A 21578-nucleotide genomic window follows, 5' to 3' on the forward strand; every position below is an offset into this window, starting at 1 on the left:
CGTATTTTTTAAAACTCTTTTTATTCTTTCTGTCCCGCTTGAGTGATTTCCACTCTTCTGTCTTCCAGTTCACTGATCTTTTCCTCTGTATCATCTATTCTACTGTTGCTTCCTTCTTGTGCATTTTTTTTTTTTTTTTTTTTTTGCGGTACGCGGGCCTCTCACTGTTGTGGCCTCTCCCGTTGCGGAGCACAGGCTCCGGACGTGCAGGCTCAGCGGCCATGGCTCACGGGCCCAGCCGCTCCGCGGCACGTGGGATCTTCCCGGACCGGGACACGAACCCGTGGTCCCCTGCATCGGCAGGCGGACTCTCAAGCACTGTGCCACCAGGGAAGCCCCTTTGTGCATTTTTTATTTCAGTTACTGTGTTCTTCATCTCTTTTGGTTCTTCTTCATATTTTCTAGGCCTTTGTTAAACTCTCGCTGTGTTCATCCATTCTTTTCCCAACTTTGTTGTGCAGCTCTATGATCTTTACCTCGAACCCTTTATTGGATTGATTGCTTATCTCCACTTCACTTAGTTTTTCTTCTGGGGTTTATCTTGTGTCTTCATTTGGAATGTATTCCTCTGTCTACTCATTTTGCCTAATTCTCTGTGTTCTTTTCTATGTATTACATAGGCCTGTTACACTTCCCAGTTTTGGAGAACTGACCTTATGGAGGAGATGTCCTCTGGGGTTCCCCTCTGGTCACCAGAGCTAAATGCTACAGGGGTGCCCCAATGTTGGTTTTGTGGGTCCTACTTTCATGACAAGGCTGACTATTGTGCATGCACTGGTGTGTGGGGCTGGACTCTGGCCCAGCTGGCTGTGAGGACCTGCTTCCTTCAGTGGCTGTCAGTTACAGGAGGCAGGGCCTTGTCCTAGCCTGGCTGGCTTGCAGACCAGGGGATTCTGGGTCTTGTTCCGACCTGCTGCTGGGCAAGGCCAGGTCCGATTGTGGCTGCCTTCGTGGCCATGTGGTCCCAGAGACCATGTCTGCCTGCTGGTGGGTGGAGCTGGGTCCTGGGATGGCTGGCTGTGGGGCTCTGGAGGTCTTGTAGCTGGTGTCAAGACCCAGGAGGGCTCCAGGGCTGGTGCCAGCACACAAATGGGTGAGGTCAGGTTACTATCCAGGTTTCTGTTTGGCCTTGGGGGTCATGGACCTGGTGCTGGTACACTGACTGTGGGCACATTCCTGGCACTAACAGGCTAGGGGGAGGACTCCAAAATGGTGCTTGCCAGCACCAGTGTCCTTGTGGTATGATGAGCTCCCCAGATGGCTGCCACCAGAGTCTGTGTTCCCGTGGGGTATCTCTGTTGCCTTCTGCCTCTCTGGGAGGCTCTCCAAGGTCAGCAAGTGGGTCTGACCCAGGCTCCTTTAAAATTACTGCCTCCGCTCTAGACTTGGAGCTTATGAGATTTTGTGCATGCCCTTTAAGAGCAGAGTCTGTTGCCTACAGCCCTCCACCCCTCCCATACAGAAGCTCCATTGGCTTTCAAATCCAGATATTTTGGGGGCTCATCTACCTCATGCAAGACTCCTGGACTGGGGAGCCTGATGTGGGAATCAGACCCCTCGCTCCTTGGGGGACCCCTCTGCAATTGTGATTATTCTCCTGTTCGTGGGTGGCCTACCCAGGGGTGTGTGTCTTGACTACACTCATCTCCGCCCCTCCTACCCATCTCATGGCGTTTCCTTCTTTATCTTTTCAGTCATGGAAAATCTTTCCTGTGAGTCTTCAGATCGTTCTCATCGATGGTTGCTCTGTAAATTGTTGTAATTTTGGTGTGCCCGTGAAAGAAGGTGAGCTCAAGGTCTTCCTCCACCTTCTTGGCCTACCTGGACTAGATGATGTTAAGTGCCCTTCCAGCTCCTACTTTCTAAATGTCTGTGAAAACAGAAAGATCAGTACACTCAAAGCTCTGTAGCTATATCTCTTCCTGACACAGCATCCCACAGTCTTTAACAGGTACTTCACACACATCATTTCATATAATGAACACAATCCTGAAGCTCAATTTTTACTTGGAGATTAGGAAGTTGAAGCATGGGCTTACCTACAATTATTTAAGTAACTGAAATTCACAATGTCTGGCATCACAGCCAAGGCCATTTACATTTCTACTACTTTAGCTCCCTTAAAAAAATTTCAAGTGGAGTCAAGAAAACATACTTTGGTATGATGAGAAGAAGAAATAACATTAAATAAGAACTTACCATGTATAAGATACCATTCACAACTATTTTCCAATCCTATGGGATACATTATTACTACTGTCATTTTACAGATAAGGAAACTAAAAAGCAGTTAAATAATTTGCCCAAGCTCATACAGCTAGTAAGAGCTGGAATTTGAACCCAGGTCTCATTCCTAAAGTCCCTTCCTCAATATCTTAATGAGAACTATTTGTCTACGTGCCAGTTGTTAGTGTTTAAGTTATTTATATAAGTGGCCAGTTCCACTCCAGAAGCAGCTGCTTTGAGAAAGGGAAAGCTAGGGGTGTATCAGGACCCAAATTAAGCTGTCATCTATGACATAAGCGCATCTGTCTTACTCATAGCTAGAATACATGGGACATGCTGCAGGGCTTTGGAATTGCTGTCTGTTCCTAAATTTCCTCTCATCTAGTCACTTAAAAGATTTTAGGGGGTTTCCCTGGTGGCGCAGTGGTTGAGAGTCCGCCTGCCGATGCAGGGGACATGGGTTCGTGCTCCAGTCCGGGAAGATCCCACATGCTGCGGAGCGGCTAGGCCCGTGAGCCATGCCCATTCAGCCTGCACGTCCGGAGCCTGTGCTCCGCAACGGGAGAGGCCACAACAGTGAGAGGCCCACATACCGCAAAAAAAAAAAAAAAAAAAAAAGATTTTAGGAAAAAAAAATTATGTTTATGTTCTATTTAGATTTTTGTTTTATATTTATGTGCTTTATATTTTCATATTTTATTTCCATTATATGTTATTAATATACTGTGTAATATACAATCATAGGCGTGAAATGTCAAATACAAAAAATGCACAAGGAACTTTGGTAATAGTGACGTGAAAGAGAGTGGCTCAGAGGATGAAATAAGTGTATAGAAAATAGCCCCAGGGAAATGAAATCATTTAATGCATGAACAAACATATAGGGAAATGCTGAAGTTGGCTTTGCTTCCACAGGTCACTTTTCACCCCACAACCTTTGCATATGCCTCCCAGATCCCCACCGCCAAGTTTTTGCTTACTTTTCCTTCTCCTTGCTTAGAACGTTGCTCCTTTCATTCTCCCTGTCAAACTCTCAACCACCATTTAAAGACTGGTTCAAGTGCCACCTCTCCCTGGAAGGATTTCCTGACCTCTCCTCTCTGTATGAATTCCCAAGACATGGAGTTTGCCAAACCACCATGCATTTGGTCATTTCCTGATTTGTATGATTCTTTGATGTTTTTAAGACTTACCTCCTCACCTAAAATGTAATCTTCTTGAGGACCAAAATCATGGCCTACAATCATGGCTTCTTCTTATGATCATTATACTTCTGAATCTCAAGTAGGACCCAACACCAAGCTTACTTAGTTCAGGAACACCTCAGAAGATATTAGGAAGTGACCTCAGAGACTAGGTTACTCTACTCCCTGAGGAAAGGGGCTTGTGTCATAGAGCGCATAGCGGTAATACTCAGTTTACCTGATCAAGTCTTTTACCCTTTGTGATATCCCCTGATTTGACTGGAAGCAACTACTGACTGATTTGACTGGAAGCAACTACTGACTGAAATAACAAGTTGAATACAGACCAGTCCTGAGGAATAATATGAGGAAGAGCTTGGCTGAAGTGGGAGAGGAGGGAAGTGTGGGGAGGAATGAAACTTAGCTGCCAGGACTTATTATGAGTGCTGTGCAATTTAGGCTGAGTACTTACTGGCTGGAGGTCACAGCAGAAAACTGGGTACCTGAGGCAGGAAAGCAGGAGAGAACTGGAGAAGCCATGCAATCACAGAAGCATCTGGCACTCAGTAAATATCTTCCTGGAAGTAACAATCACCTCCCTCACATGTGTATAGCCCTTCACAAACCCCATTCACAGTCACTGTCTAACTGGCTCCTCACAAATACTCCAGGAACTGAACAGCATGAGTTATCTCCATTTTACAGCTAAGAATACTGAGGTCAGGCAATTAAAAGAAATATATCTTGCCTAGTTCATCCACCTGTAATATTGCTGCCTTTCATTGTTTCAGTTTACAACCCCGAAAATTGTAGCAAACCGATGATAATACAAATGATTCTTGTCCGTAAAAAAGAAAGAAAGAAATATATCCTGGGCTAGGAGCCAGAGGAAGATGGATCCAGTATATCCTTGCCATTAACTCACTTTACGAACCTGGGCAAGTCCCTTTCTTTCTCTGAGTTCAAATCCTCAATCTGTAAAACAGGTCAATGATCCATGCTCAGGCTAGAGAGAAAGGTAAGTAATAAATCACCTTTCTGGAGAAGACACTACCTCAAAGAACTCGCGAAGGATAAACAGGAGTTGGTCAGGCAGAGATGGGGAAGGCCATTCCAGAAAGAAACAGAATAAACAAAAACCCAGAGGAGTAGTGACAGGGATCTTTGTCCCAGCTTTCTGCCTGTCCAGCAAGCCAAGCAAATTTTATAAACTCTTACTAAGGGTGTACTCTGGGCTTGAGACTGAGGGAAGATAAAATAAAGAAAATGAAGCAAACTCAGGATCCTGTTAGTCCCATATCCCCAGGCCACAGATATCAGGATCCCTGGGACTACTGCTGCTGCAAGCAGATGATTGGTTTTGGTTTGTCTTATGGTGACAGAAGTACGAGTCTACAGGCATCTGATGAAAACTTGTGTCTACACAAAAACGTGGAAGTGAATATTCACAGCAGCGTTATTCAAAAGAGTCAAAAAGTAGAAACTCAAATGTACCTCAGCTGATGAATGGATAAATCAAACGTGGTATAGCCACACAATGGAATGTTATTTGGTCCTTAAAAAAAAAAAAAGAAAAAAGAAATCCAGATCCTTGCTACATCATGGATGAACCTTGAACACATTATGCTAAGTGAAAGAAGCTAGTCACAAAAGGCCATATATTGTATGATTTCATTTATATAAAATGTCCAGGAAAGGCAAATCCATAAACAGAAAGTAGATCAGTGGTTGGCAAGGGCTGAAGGAAGGGAGAAATGGGGGTATGGATACTAACAGTTTCTTTTTAGGGTGATGAAAATATACTGTAATTAGACAGTTGTGATGGTTATACAAGCTTGTAATGTACTAAAAATCACTGAATTGTACACTTTGAGATGGTGAACTATGTGGTACATGAATTACATCTCAATGTTTTTAAAAAAGTAAATGTAATTTACCATATTAACAAAATAAAGAAGATAACGTATGGAATCAATTAATGCAAAAACGGATTTGCTAAAATTCGACATCCAACTGTGATTAAAACCTCTTAGTAATCTAGGATTACAAGGGAATTTACTTCATCTAGTAAAAAAAGCTAATTACCAAAAACCCTAGAGCAAAAACCATACTAAGTGATGAAATGTTGACAGTTTTCCCTCTTAGATTAGAAATAAGACAAGGATGTGCTACCACTACTTCTATTCATCATTATACTGAAGGTACTAGCAGTACAATTAGGAAAGTAAAAGAAGAAAATGAAGGATTAGAAAGGAAGAAACAAAACTATCACAATTTATGGATAATATGATCATGTATACAAACATAGAAAGTTCTAATAGAAAAAAACTTCATATCTTAGAGTAGGTAAAGATTTCAGATATAGAACAGAAAGCATTAGAAAGGAAATAATTAATAAATTTGACTATATTAAAATTCTATCAAAGACACCATGTCATGTATCTATCAAAGATACCATCAAGAGCATAAAGAGTACTCCTGAGCATATATCCAGAAAAGACAAAAACTCTAATTCAAAAAGATACATGTACCCCAATGTTCATAGCAGCACTATTTACAATAGCAAGGACATGGAAGCAAACTGAATGTCCATCAACAGATGAATGGATAGAGAAGATGGACGTATATACAATGGAATATTTTAAGCTGTAAAAGAGAATGAAATACAGTAAGTCCCCTACATATGAACCTTCAAGTTGTGAACTTTCAAAGATGCGAACACGGAGCTTACTAATGAAGCCCGGACAGAATTGGAGGCCCAGAGAAAGGACGAAGACAGACAAGAGGAAGAAGAAGTAACTGAAGAGAGTCACGACGCAGGAAATGGTAGGGGGATTTTCTTTATCTGAGGAGGCACTGTTAGTTTTTGAGGCATAGGACCCAAACGTAGAATGGTACACGAAGGTTGCAGCGGCCGTTCAGAACGCAATCCAGTGCTACCATGTCATCTATGATGAGAACAAAAGAGCTACTACCCAGACATCACTGGAGCGTTTTTTCAAGAGGGTAGATAGAGTTGAATCCAGCAAGGAACCAGAACCTGTGCCATCAGCGTCAGGCATCAGTGAAACTGCAGCCTGGCCTCCATCTCCTGCTGTTGATGATCCCTCAGCTCTACCATCTCCCACCTCCTCTCCCTCCTCCAGTCAGTAACTCTTCTTGCCTGTTCACTCGATGCCAGCCCCTATATGCCAGCTGTTGTACTGTACTGCTGTACTTTCCAAAGTATTGTACTGTAAGATTAAAAATGTTTTCTTTATTTTTGTGTTTGTTTTTTATGTATAATTTGTGTGAAAAGTATTATAAACCTATTACAGCACAGTACTATATAGCCGATCGTGTTAGTTGGCTACCTAGGCTAACTTCGTTGGACTTAGGAATGCAATCTTGTAACAGAATGTTCTTATGTAGGGGACTTAATTGTAAAATTATTTGCAGGAAAATGGACAGACCCAGAGATTATCATACTAAGTGAAGTAGGTGGAACAGAGAAAGATAAATATCATATGATATCACTTATATGTGTAATATTTTTAAAATGACACAAATGAACTTATTTAGAAAACAGAAATAGGCTCACAAACATAGAAAACAAACTTATGGTTATCAGTGGGGAAAGGGCCAGGGGAGGGATAAATTAGGAGTTTGGGATTAACAGATACACACTACTATATACAAAACAGATAAATAACAAGGGCCTACTGTATAGTACAGGGAACTATATTCAATATCTTGTAATAACCTATAATTGAAAAGAATCTGAAAAAGAATATATATGTGAAAAAGTATCCCTGAAACTAATACAATATTGTAAATCAACTATACTTCAATAAAATTTAATTTTTATTTTTAAAAGAGTCTATTACTGAAATCAACCCTATATTCATCAATACTACAATGGAAGATATTCTTATAAGAGAATATTATATAGCAATGAAAATAAACATGTATGTAAAAAAAATAGAAATATCTTATAATCAATGTTAATCTAATGAAGGCAAAGAAAATAATATACACTGCATGATTCTATGAATAGAAAGTTCAAAAACAGGCAAACTCATTTATGATGTTTATCTTCTGAAGGAGACAGATGTTAGTGCCTGAAAGGGAAAACATAGGGAGCTTACAGGGGGCTGGTTATACCCTGTTTGTTGGTCAAGGTAGTGGCCACACAGGTGGTCAATGTGGTAATTCATTGAGCTGTACACTGCTGAACTGTACGTTTTTCTACATAAAGATTTAACAAATGCAGTGGAGGAACATACAAGAATCATGGTTCATGAGCTACATATGACCTTACAGAGCATTCAGTCCAATTTATTCATTTTACAGATGAGAAAGAAACTGAAGCCCAGAGAAGGTCATGGAGTTGTCACACAACAAGTGGAAACATTGCAATAGGGACAAAACCCCAAACAAGATATTTTATATTTTTTAACAGATGCATTTATTTTTTTAATAAATTTATTTATTTATTTTTGGCTGCGTTGGGTCTTCATTGCTGCACGCGGGCATTCTCTAGTTGCGGTGAGTGGGGGTTACTCTTCGTTGCGGTGCGTGGGTTTCTCATTGTGGTGGCTTCTTTTGTTGCGGAGCATGGGCTCTAGGCACACAGGCCTCAGCAGCTGTGGCACACGGGCTCAGTAGTTGTGGCTCACAGGCTGTACAGTGGAGGCTCAGTAGTTGTGGCACATGGGCTTAGTTGCTCCGCAGCATGTGGGATCTTCCCAGGCCAGGGCTCAAACCTGTGTCCCCTGCCTTGGCAGGCAGATTCCTAACCACTGCACCACCAGGGAAGCCCCAGGATATTTTTAAATGTTATTACTTAGAGAATCGTGAACACATAGTTGGCTGATAAGCCTAACTCCTGGTATATCGTATGTACAGCAATGTTTCCAACCCTGTTGACAACAACTATGTAAGTGAATTAGGAGAACACAGAGGAAGAGAAAGAAAGAAAGGGAAAAGGGAGATGGTTAGAGTAAGAAAGAAAAAAAGAGTATCTGAGATTTGTAGTTTTAAGAGGCTTACCTTCTTTGGCCTCAGTTTCAAATACAGTATTTGTTCCAGAGGCCCAGGCCCACGTCCAGAGCTTAGAATCCTGCTTCTGACGTTACAGAGAACTCTTGAGAACTCCTTAGGAAACCTCTCCTTGGGTCTGCTTAGTCTCAGTGCACAAAATTCTTTAATCTGGCCTTTCCAATAGCCCTATCTAAGCCAACAGGAAATACAGCCTATATGTAGGAAGAGAAAGGCTTTTTACCCCAGGAAAATTCTTTAATTCTATATTGGAGCAACTCCACTAAGAGTTGTTATTTCTTAAATCTCATAACAACTCAAGTGTTAATCACAGATTCCAAAAGAAAGCCATGACTGCAAGCAGTAATAGCCACAAAATTACTACCAACTCTGAATAAAGCTGCAGTTTGCATAACCTTTTTCACACCTTTAGCCTTATAAATCCATTCAGCAACTCTATGAGGTAAATATTATTATGTACCTATATTACAGGTAAGACAACTGAGGTGAAGGAAGGTAGAGCAACTTACCAAAGGTCACAGAGTCAGGGATGGTCAATGGTGATAACCTCAAGTGCTTGAACTCCAACGTAGCTGCTTCTACATGCACTGTGCCTTCCCCATATTGCAGACCAGGTGAATGTGAATGGATGTCATTAAATGCAAATTTGTTTTAAAGTTAAAAGAACTAACTAACTCATTTCTACTAAAGGCATTAGTCTGAACATCTCTAGGATGGGGAAACTTCAAATACTATATGGTGTCTGAGGACTTAGAAGAATTAAAGAGCACAGTACAGAAATCAAGAGACAATGGTTGAAATGCAGACTCCATGCACTGCAACCATGCAGCATGTGACCTCGGGCAGGTCCTTGATTCTCTGAGCCCAAGAGTATCACTGTTGTACAGTGGAAAGGTGCTTGGAATCATAGAGAAGAGCTAAAATCCCAGTTCAGCCATCCTAACTAGAAGACCTTGGGCAAGTTACTTTAAAACTATGAACCTCAGTTTGCTGTCTACAGAGTGAAATATTTATCTCCCTGAAAGGATCAGTACACTTCACAAACATGAAAGTTCCTAGTATAATATGTGGTAACTAACAGGCATTCAATAGATAGTAGCTTGGTTATTGCTGTTTCTATTTTACGGTTATTACTATTGTGTTATTGCTATTTGTTATTAATATTTTTATTATTGCTGTTCTTATTATTTTCAGGATCAACTAAGGTAAAGAAAATGTATTTACTTTGTAGAAGCTAAAGAGATTTACAAACATGAGTTATCATTAAATGAAGGAAAGGGTCAGAGTAAGATTTCCCAACCCACTCATTAAGACAGAGAAACTGTGGCTGAGGAAAAAGAAGAATGAATCACCTGATTTCATGAAACTAGAGATTAAAGGCTTGAGGAAATAAAGTGGAAAAAGAAGCCTGCAACCCTATCCATCCTATATTTGGCCAAATCTATTTGCTTCCTGGTAGCATGGGAAATGAGGCTGACATTGCCAAGTCCCAGGTTGCCGTACAGCCGTCCAAGTCTCATCACGGATCACTGACCTTGTTTATTTTTTCAAGATTTATTTTTAAGAAGCCCCTCTCATTAGTTCAGCTGAGCTAATCTAAGCTCAAGGCAGTAAAAACTCCAAACTGGAGAGAGGAAACACTGACGTAGTCCAGTTTTTAAATCAACTTTGTTAAAATCTTCCCAAGCTTGGAGAATTCCACCTTCGTTGTGAAAACGCAGCCAGAAAAGAATTCTAAACTACATGCTGTAGGACTTCTTAGAATAAACCAAAGGCTCCAGATCCTAGCCACAGGAACCAGGCTTTCCCACAGGGAATTCTGCAACTCAGCGCCACCTAACACAGGCCCTCAATTACAGCCTCTTGCAACCATTTACACATCCCCCCAGGCACACACTGAAGCCACGCTGGAGGTCAGCATTAGGTAATGCCCATAGACATTCTACCCATTGCCAGCTCAAATCTCAACCACTAACGCAGCCCACAGAGAGCTCTTCTTTCTCATCCCCCAAATCCCCTTAGACCCCAAAACTACAACTCTGGAAATTCTGACGCTGAAAGTCTGGGTGGGACCCAGGCAGCTGTATTTCAGAAAAGCACCATGAGTGAGTCAATTTGTGTAAGCTGGGCTGGGAACAACTAACAGAGATAGAATGTTGTGACATAATCTTTAGGAAGACTTAGTTCCACACTCATCCCTGCCACTTTCCAGGTGTGAGACCTTGATCAATTTACTTTTCTCTAAGCCTCAGCCTCCCCAGGTGAAAATGAATTGTTGTGGGTATCAGATAAAACAAGAAATGAGGTTTCCTTTAAAAATAAAATAGTTCAGGGCTGGAGATGGCCAAGACGGTGTAGGAAGACCCTGAACTCACTTCTTCCCACAGACACACCAAAATTACAACAATTTACAGAGCAACTACCTATGAGAATAACCCGAAGACTAGCAGAAAAGATTTACCACACCTAAACATGTAGAGAAGGAACCACAGCAGGATGGGTAGAAAGAGCAGAGATGCAGTATAGTCAGGACCCACTCCCCTGGGCCAGTAACCCAAAAACAGGAGGAATATCACAATTGCAGAGGTTCTCCGCAAGGCGAGGGGTTGAAGCCTCACATTGGGCTCCGCATCCGGAGGGTCCTGAACCAGGAAGATGAGCCCCCAGAAAGTCTGGCTTGGAAAACCAGTGGGTCTTCTGTTCAGGAGAGCTGGAGGAAAGAGCCTACACTTTTTTTTTTTAACATCTTTATTGGAGTATAATTGCTTTACATTGTTGTTTGTTTCTGCTGTATAACAAAGTGAATCAGCTATACGTATACATATATCCCCATGTCTCTCCCTCTTGCATCTCCCTCCCATCCTCCCTATCCCACCCCTCTAGGTGGTCACAAAGCACTGAGCTGATCTCCCTGTGCTATGCAGCTGCTTCCCACTAGTTATCTATTTTACATTTGGTAGTGTATATATGTCCATGCCACTCTCTCACTTTGTCCCAGCTTACCCTTCCCAATCCCCGTGTCCTCAAGTCCACTCTTATTAAAGGGGCACACTCAAAAGCTCACACACTCTGAGTTCCAGTGTAGAGGCAGTAGTTTGAAAAGACCCTGAGTCAGACACATTTGCTAATGTTGGAGAGCCTCACAGAGAGTCAGGAGTGAACTGGGACTCTCCTGGGGGAAAGCATTTCTTCTCTGGTAATTCAGAGGAGAAATGATATCTTTTTATTGAAGCATAGTTGATTTACGATGTTGTGTTAGTTTCAAGTGTACAGCATAGTGATTCAGTAGTTTTGCAAATTATATTCCATTATAGGTTATTACAAGATATTGGGTATAGTTCCCCTGTGCTATACAGTAAATCCTTGCTGCTTATCTATTTTATATATAGTAGTTTATATCTAGTTTGTATCTGTTAATCCCATACCCCTAATTTGTCCCTTCCTCTTTCCCTCTCCCCTTTGGTAAACATAAATTTGTCTTCTATGTCCGTGAGTCTCTTTCTGTTTTATATACAGATTCATTTGTATTATTATTTTTTTAATTCATACTAAATTCTTTTTCTTTTGTTTTTCTTTCTATTTTTTTTTAACATCCTTATTGGAGTATAATTGCTTAACAGTGCTCTGTTAGTTTCTGCTTTATAACAAAGTGAATCAGCTATACATATACATATATCCCCATATCTCCTCCCTCACACCCTTCCTATCCCACCAGTCTAGGTGGTCACAAACCACAGAGCTTATCTCCCTGTGTTATGCGGCTGCTTGACACTAGCTATCAATTTTACATTTGGTAGTGTGTATATGTCCAAGCCACTCTCTCACTTCATCCCAGTTTACCCTTCCCCCTCTCCGTGTCCTCAAGTCCATTCTCTACGTCTGCATCTTTATTCCTGTCCTGCGCTTAGGTTCTTCAGAACCACTTTTTTTTTTTTTTTAGATTCCATATATATGAGTTAGCATACAGTATTTGTTTTTCTCTTTCTGACTTACTTCACTCTGTATGACAGACCCTAGGTCCATCCACCTCACTACAAATAACTCAATTTCGTTTCTTTTAATGGCTGAGTAATATTCCATTGTATATATGTGCCACATCTTCTTAATCCATTCATCTGTCGATGGACACTTAGGTTGCTTCCATGTCCTGGCTATTGTAAATAGTGCTGCAGTGAATATTGTGGTATATGACTTTTTGAATTATGGTTTTCTCAGGGTATATATCCAGTAATGAGATTGCTAGGTAGTATGGTAGTTCTATTTTTAGTTTTTGAAGGAACCTCCATACTGTTCTCCACAGTGGCTGTATCAATTTACATTCCCATCAACAGTGCAAGAGGGTTCCCTTTTCTCCACACCCTCTCCAGCATTTATTGTTTTTCTTTTTTTTGTGTGTGGTATGCGGGCCTCTCACTGCTGTGGCCTCTCCCGTTGCGGAGCACAGGCTCCAGATGCGCAGGCTCAGCGGCCATGGCTCACGGGCCCAGCCGCTCCGCGGCATGTGGGATCTTCCCGGACCGGGACACGAACCCGTGTCCCCTGCATCGGCAGGTGGACTCTCAACCACTGCGCCACCAGGGAAGCCCCAGCATTTATTGCTTGTAGATATTTTGATGACAGCCATCTGACCAGTGTGAGGAGATACCTCATTGTAGTTTTCATTTGCATTTCTCTAATGATTAGTGATGTTGAGCATCCTTTCATCTGTTTGTTGGCAATCTGTATATCTTCTTTGGAGAAATGTCTATTTAGGTTTTCTGCCCATTTTTGGATTGGGTTCTTGTTTTTTTAATATTGAGCTGCATGAGCTGCTTGTAAATTTTGGAGATTAATCCTTTGTCAGTTGTGTCATTTGCAAATATTTTCTCCCATTTGGAGGGCTGTTGTTTTGTCTTGTTTATGGTTTCCTTTGCTGTGCAAAAGCTTTTAAGTTTCATTAGGTCCTGTTTGGTTTTTTTTTGTTTGTTTTTATTTCCATTTCTCTAGGAGGTGGGTCAAAAAGGATCTTGCTGTGATTTATGTCATAAAGTATTCTGCCTATGTTTTCCTCTAAGAGTTTTAGAGCATCTGGCCTTAAATTTAGGTTTTTTAATCCATTTTGAGTTTATTTTTGTGTGTGGTGTTAGGGAGTGTTCTAATTACATTCTTTTACATGTAGCTGTCCAGTTTTCCCAAGCACCACTTACTGAAGAGGCTGTCTTTTCCCCATTGTATATTCTTTCCCCCTTTATCAAAGATAAGTTCACCACATGTGTGTGGGTTTATCTCTGGGCTCTCTATCCTGTTCCACTGATCTATATTTCTGTGTTTGTGCCAGTACCATACTGTCTTGATTACTGTACCGTTGTAGTATAGTCAGAAGTCCAGGAGCCTGATTCCTCCAGCTCAGTTTTTCTTTCTCAAGATTGCTTTGGCTATTCGGTGTCTTTTGTGTTTCCATACAAATTCTGAAATTTTTTGTTCTAGTTCTGTGAAAAATGCCCTTGGTAGTTTCATAAGGACTGCATTGAATCTGTAGATTGTTTGGGTAGTATAGTCATTTTCACAATGTTGATTCTTCCAATCCAAGAACATGGTATATCTCTCCATCTGTTTGTATCATCTTTCATTTCTTTCAGGTCTTTCTTCTCCTTAGGTAGGTTTATTCCTAGGTATTTTATTCTCTTTGCTGCAATGGTAAATGCATTGCATTGCGGTGCACAGGCTTCTCATTGTGGTGGCTTCTCTTTTTTTCAGAGCACAGGCTCTAGGCACACAGGCTTCAGCAGTTGTGGCTCGTAGGCTCTAGAGTGCAGGCTCAGTATTTGTGGTGCACAGGCTTAATTGCTCCGTGGCATGTGGGATCTTCCTGGACCAGGGCTCGAACCTGTGTCCCCTGCATTGGCAGGCGGATTCTTAACCACTGTGCCACCAGGGAAGCCCTTGTTTGTTTTTTATGTATTATTTGTGTGAAAAGTTACTATAAACCTATTACAGTATAGTGCTATATAGCTGACTGTGTTAGTTGGTTTCCTAGGCTAACTTTGTTGGCCTTATGAACAAATTGGACTTAATGAATGTGCTCTCGGAACAGAACTTGTTCTTATGTAGGGGACTTACTGTACTGGGAAGTGCACTCTGTGGTATCACCTGTCACCCATACACTGTTTTTGGCACTGCCCTCAGCCCGGACTCATCCATGGGAATTCAGGCAATCAGCCCAGGTGTCCCTCAGGCACTGTACTCACAAAACCTCTAGCACAGATCTGTTGGCACAGAACCACTGAAGTCAGGCACCGAGACTGCCACAGTCACTCACCTGGACCCACCACGGGAGCTACTGAGTCAGTCCCAACCTTGGCCCCGCCTCAGTGTGCTTGCGCGGCAAAGCCTGCAGCCACTATCGCCGGATCCGCCCCAGCCACAGGAACACCAGTGATCTGCTTGGATATCCCAGACAAACTGAGTTTACATAGCTACGTGTGTCGCATAAGTCCCTGGGTTGCAGAACCACTGCACACTCAGATTTCAGTCCTGCTTCTGAAGTCGCTCAGCCTCTGGGGATCAGCTGGAATTTCAACCCCACCTCCACTTGCAACCTACCAGCGCTTGCGTGCTCCCAGAGCTCATAGAGATGGAGCCACTCCTGCTGTGAGCAAGTTGAGGAAAGCTGCTATGGTGGGGCCCATCCCTCCCTTCGTGCACATTAACCGTGGGGCTTCATTGGCAGAGCCCTGCCAGCTGTGAGCACGCTGAGAATGAGGCTGCCGTGGTGAGCCTCACCCCGCCCTTCGAGCATGCATGTTAACAATGGGGCTTCAATGGTGGACCTGGGCTCCTTCCTGCACACACCCCCAGTCGCAGCTTGGACCACACTCCAGGCCCTTCAGGCTGTCTCCATGAAGCCAATCCATCTTCTCTCTGGGTCTGTCCTCCGAATCCCAAGCTTCAGCACCTAGCACCTCACACACACCAGCAGACATGTGTCTCAGGCTAGGGAGTGCAGGGAGGTGGCCAGATCCTCTGTGCCGGTCTTTCTCTGTTCTGCCTGCTGCAAACTGGCTGCTGCACTCTCCTCCAAGCCTCTGGAGCTCTCTTTCTGTTCTACCTGATATCCCCACCAGCGAAAGCGCTTCCCAGTGTGAGGGAACCTTTTCTCTTTCACAGCTCCCGCCCAGGGCACAGGTCCCATCTCAATTCCATTCTTTTTCTTTCCTCCTACCCAGTTATGTGGTGATCTTTTTTGTATTGGTTTTATGAGATCTTCTGCCAGCATTCAGCAAGTATTCTGTGAGAACTGTTCCACATGTAAATGTATTTTTGATGTATTTGTGGGAGGAGGTGAGCTCCCCATCTTTCTATTCCACCATCTTGATCAGGCTCCCCTTGTTTTATTTCTGATCTTAGAGGGAAAATATTCATTGTTTCACCATTAAAATGATACTGGCTGTAGGTTTTCTGTAAATATTTTCCATCAGATTGAGGAAGTCCCATTCTATTCCTAGTTTGCCCAGAGCTTTGATCATAAATGGCTGTTGATTTTTGTCAAATATGCTTTTTCTACTTTATTTTGTTAATATGGTGGATTATAATGATTAATTTTCAAATGACATATTTATCTGGCACTGTTGGGATAAACCCCACTTACTCATGATGCATTACCCTTTTTATGTACTGATAGATTCAATCTGCTAATATTTTGTTCAGGATTTTCGTCTAAGTTCATGAATGATATTGATCTGTATATTTAGTACTTGTAACATCTTTGTCAGGTTTTATATGAGTTTATTGCTGACCTCAAAGAATCAGCTGGGAAGTGTTCCTTCCTCTTCTTTTTTCTGAGTTGGTATGGGATTTCCTTCCTTCCTTCCTTCCTTCCTTTTTATTTCTTAAATATTTGATCAACCAGTGAAACTCTTTGGCCCTGGACTTTTCTTTACGGTGAAGTTTTTGATAGACAAATTTGACTCTGACAGATAGTAGGCTATTACAAATTTATGTATCTTTTCTCAATTCTAGGAAGTTTTGTATTTCAAAGAATTTCTCTACTTCAAGTTGTCAAATATAATGGCATAAAAATGTTCATAATATTCCTTTTTATGTCTAGGATCTGGAGTGATATTTCCTCTTTCATTCATCATTTATCATATTGGCAATCAAACTCTCTCTCGCTAAAAGTTTATCAATTTTATTTATCTTTTCAAGAACAAACCTTTCATTTTCTCTCTGTTTGTATCTTTTCTATTTCATTGATTCCTGCTGTCTTTAGTGTTTCCTTCCTTTTACTTAGAGATAAATTTACTTTTCTTTTTCTAGATTCTTAAGGTAGAAAATTAATCAATATTAAACCAATCTTCCCTCTAACATTTAAAGTTAGAAATTTCCCTCTAAGTCCTGCTTTAGCTGTACCCCACAAATTCTGTTGTTGTATATGCATTATCCTTTAGTTTGAAATATTTTCCAACTTCCCTTGTGATTTATTCCTTGATCAATGGGGTGTTAAGAAATACGTTAATTTCCAGCATCTAGAATTCATGTTTGTTTCTAATTTAATTTTGCTGTGGTCACAGAACATACTCTGTAAGATTTCAGTCTTTTGAAATTCATCTATTGATGACACTTTTCACACTTTTTAATTTTATGCATTCCTTAACTAATTATTGCAATTTTAGTTATTTTTACTTTTGTCTTTTAACCTTCATGCTTGCTTTTAACCTTCATGCTTGCTTTATAAGTGATTGATCCCCTACCTTTATTATATATTTACATTTTCCAGTGAGATTTTAAGTTTTGTATGTTTTCTTATTATCAGTTAGTGCCATTTCTTTTCAGTTTAAAGAAGTCCCTTTAATATTTCATGTAGAATCAGTGTAGTGGTGATAAACTCCTTTAGCTTTTGCTTATCTTGGAAACTCTTAATCTCTCCTTCATTTCTGAACGATAAACTTGCTGGGTAGAGAGTTCTTGGTGAGATTTTTTTTTCCTTTCAGCACTTTGAATATGTCCCACCACTCCTTTATTGCCTCAAGTTATTTTTCTCTTGCTGCTTTAAGGATTTCCTCTTTATCCTTAACTTTTACCATTTTAATTGTAATGTGTCTCTTTGGGTTCATCTTATTTGGAGCTCTCTGGGCTTCCTGGACCCAGATATCTGTTTCCTTCCCCAGATTAGGAAATTTTTTAGTCACTATTTCTTCAAATAATTTTTCTGGCCCTTTCTCTCTCTCTTCTCCTTCTGAGACCCAAATGTTATTCCACATGACGTTTTCCCAAATCTTCCATATGATATCTTCACTTTTTAAAATTCTTTCTTCATTTTGCTGCTCTGTCTGGGGGAGTTCCACCATTCTTTTAGCTTGCTCATTAGTTTTCCTACCTCATCTACTCTGTTGTTGAAGCTGCTAGTGCATTTTTTCAATTCAGTCATAACTTCTGTTTGGTACTATCTTATATTTTTTATCTCATTGTGAAAGTTCTCACTATGTTCATCCTTTCCTCTCCCGAGTTTGATGAGCATATTTATGACCATTACATTAAAGTCTATCAGGTAGATTGCTTATCTCAGTTGCATTTAGTTGTTTTTCTGAGGTTTTTGTCTTGTTCGTTTGATTAGACCATATTCCTCTCTCTCCTCATTTTGCCTAATTCTCTGTTTCTTTCTATGTATTAGGTATATCAGCTGTCTCTCCCAGACTGTTGTATAGATTGTCATGTAGTCTATTTGGGGAAATATGCCATGTACACCTGAAAATATTCTGCAGTTGTTGGGTAAGATGTTATATGTCAATTAGGTCAAGGTGGCTAAAAGTGCTGTTCAGACTTCTATATTCTTTTTGTTTTATTTTTTGTGCTTAATTGTTCTTTCAAGTACTGAGTAAAGAATGTTAAAATCTCCAACTATGATCTCTCTTTCAGTTGTTGTCTAACATGTTTTGAAACTCTGTTATTAACTGAAAACAGAGTTATAACTATAATGCCTTCCTGATATACTGACCTTTTCATCATTATGAAATCTATCTCTGTTTCCAGTAATGTTCCATGTTTTGAAGTTTATTCCTTTTCAGAAAATATTTTTATGTTTATTGTTTGCATGGCATATCATTGTCCCATCCTTTCACTTTGTAATCTATTTGTACCTTTGTATTTGAAGTATTTCTTTTGTAGACAGCATATGGTTGGGTCTTGTGTTTTTCTATCTAGTCTGACAATCTCTACTTTTGATTTGAGTATTTGATCCATTTATACTTAATGTAAGTAATTAAATGGTTGAATTAATGATGACCATGTTTCAACTTGTCTTCTATTTGTTTTGTCTGTTATTTTGCCTCCTTTGTCCTTTTCTCTCTGAATCCATCTACTATAAAGAGAGATTCTCTTGCTGGCATTGAAGAAAAATCTGCCACATTGGGAGTGGGCCAAATGGCTAGGACTGGATATAGTCTCTAAACTCAAATCAAAACCCAGTCAACAGTGATCACAAAAAAAGGGACATTTCAGTTCCTGTAAGGAACTAAATTCTGCCAACAACCAGTGATCTTGGAGACTCTAAGTCTCAGAAGAGATTGCTGCCCAGGCCAACACCTCAATGTTAGCCTGGAGAGACTCTATGCAGACGACCCAACAAACCCATGCCTCCACCCGTGACCCACACAAACTGTGAGATGATAAATTTGTGTTGTATTGAGCTGCTAAATTTGTGGTAATTTTTTTCTATAGCAATAAAAACTAATATATATGGTAATAGAATCTATCCAAAATGAAGCAAAGAAATTAAATAGGCTAAAAATAAACATGAACAGAGTTTCAGTCACTTATAGGATAAAATGAAACTGTCTACCATCTATGTAATTGGAATCCCAGAAATAAGGTAGAGGCAAAAAATTTTTTGAAAAATAAAGACTGAAAATTTATCCAGTTTGATAAAAATTATACTCTGACTGATCTAAGGAGCTCAAAAACTCCAAGCAGGATGGACACACACACACACAAACACACTCACTCACTCACTCATATACACACTCATATACAACAAGATAAACTATAATCAAATTACTGAAAACCAGTAATAAGAGAAACAATCTTTAAAAGCAGCCAGAGAAAAAGGACATATACAAGTAAAAAAAACAATGATTTTTTTTTAAAAAATGAAAGATCTTTTTGGAAGACTTTTCATAAGAAACTATATGAGACGGAAGACAAAGGATCAACTTCTTTAAAGGTCTGAAAAATATATCCTAAAGCTAGAGAGGTGATAAAGCATTCCAGTGGCAGCAGTAGGTGCAGCAGTACATGCCCATCCTGGAGATGGTCATGGTGCAAGATGTGACACTATGCTTAGTGTTCAAGGCTCTATTCTCCCCAAACTGGATTGGTCTGGACTGTGTTTTCGGCTTCTTTCCAGTCTTCCTTGTTCCTTGCCTGATTCCAAACTTGGTCCACCCCTTCTAGGTATCTCTTGGAGGTACTCAAACAGCCTTCTCATGCATTTACTTAGTTCAGGCAAAATTGGTTTCCCTAATTGGGCAATTAAAAAATCTTAAAAACAGGAAAAATTCTTAATTTATTTCCTACTTACCTTACTTTCTTATCATCATTCAACACAGTTGGAAGTTGGGGTCAAGTTAACTGAGTACTTTTCTAAGGCATTATAGCCATGTCTTTTATCCCAATTTAAACAGCTCTTTGAGCTTTCCTTTAAAAGTTCTCTCCGTTCATGCTTTCCTCAACATTCCCATATTCTTTTCATTTCTTCACTGGATTACTGTTATGGGCTAAATTGTGTCCCACATTCATATGTTGAACCTCAAAATCTGACTATATGGAAACTAGATTAAAATGAGGCCATTGGGGTTGGCCCTGATCCAGTCTGACTAGAGTAGAGAAAATTTGGACACACCGAGAGACATGAGGCAGGGGTGGGTAGAGGTGTGTGCACAGAAGAAAGGCTGTGTCAGGACACAGAAGAAAGTGGCTATCTGAAAGCCAAGGAGAGAGGCCTCAGTAGAAACCAAACCTGCTGACACATTGATCTTGCACCTCTAGCCTCCAGAACTGTGCGAAAATCAATTTCTGTGTTTTAGCCACCCAGTCCATGGTATTTTGTTATGGCAGCCCTAGTTTACTAATAAAACTACTAAAAGTCATAAGGAAGCTGGAACATAGCCTTCAGACTTCTTAACAGCCAGCAGGATGATCTAAAAATCCATGTAACTCAGTGTTATTTGAGATCTCTCTGTCCCTTAAGAGATTTGAGTGAGCTTGGTTTAAACCTTCAGTTTCACAGAATGAAAGTCTATTTCCTTTCATTTAATTTATTCAAATTTCTGAACTTATTTTTTCATGGTCCCTTTGGATCCATTGCTGCAACTCTAAGTAATATATGAGTTTAACTCTCTGCCAGCTGGTACATGGCATCTCATGATCTTTACCATTGTCCACAATAAATTAAATTAATTCATGATTTTGTGACTGTATCAACTTTACTTAAGGCTCCAAGAGCTATGGGAAGAAACTGTATCTGGTACTGCACAGTCCTCTGCTTCCTAACTGGTTTTCCCTTTGACACTGCACTGACTTCCCAAACCTGTAACTCACTGTGTGATTATACCCACAACCACCTGAATAATAAACTCTAGCTTCCATTCCCTTACTGGACCTATCTCACTTAGCCTCTGAGTTATTCTGTTGAATAATAAGTTATTCTGCTATTCCATCCCTTTACTCAGAAGTCTGCACAAGCTCCCTTGTTTGAAATTCACTTGCCATCTCCTGATTGCTTATATGCAGAGCCTAGACTCGATTCCAGCATCCCCCCTCCACAGTTTTCTCTCTCCACCTTCCAATATACATCACCCACAACTGAAGCCATATAAAGCACATTCAGCCCTGGTAAGCATGGCACCTTCTCTGTCCTGGACCTAGGGGCCTAGCCTAATGGCATCAATTGCTATGCCTCTGCCTGCTTCGTCACTGCTCTCTGTGGGCCAGAACCTCTGTTCTCTTGTGTCACCCCATAGACGGCTTTCAGTTACTTCAGTCTCTCTCACAGTGCCTGGCACAAAGTAGGTACTCAATAACTATGTGATGAATGAATATATCAACAAGTGAACAAAAAATGCCCGTGTTCAAAATCTTCCAAGGAGTCTTATT

The sequence above is a fragment of the Pseudorca crassidens genome, chromosome 9, assembly GCF_039906515.1.
Source record: "Pseudorca crassidens isolate mPseCra1 chromosome 9, mPseCra1.hap1, whole genome shotgun sequence".
NCBI lineage: Eukaryota > Metazoa > Chordata > Mammalia > Artiodactyla > Delphinidae > Pseudorca > Pseudorca crassidens.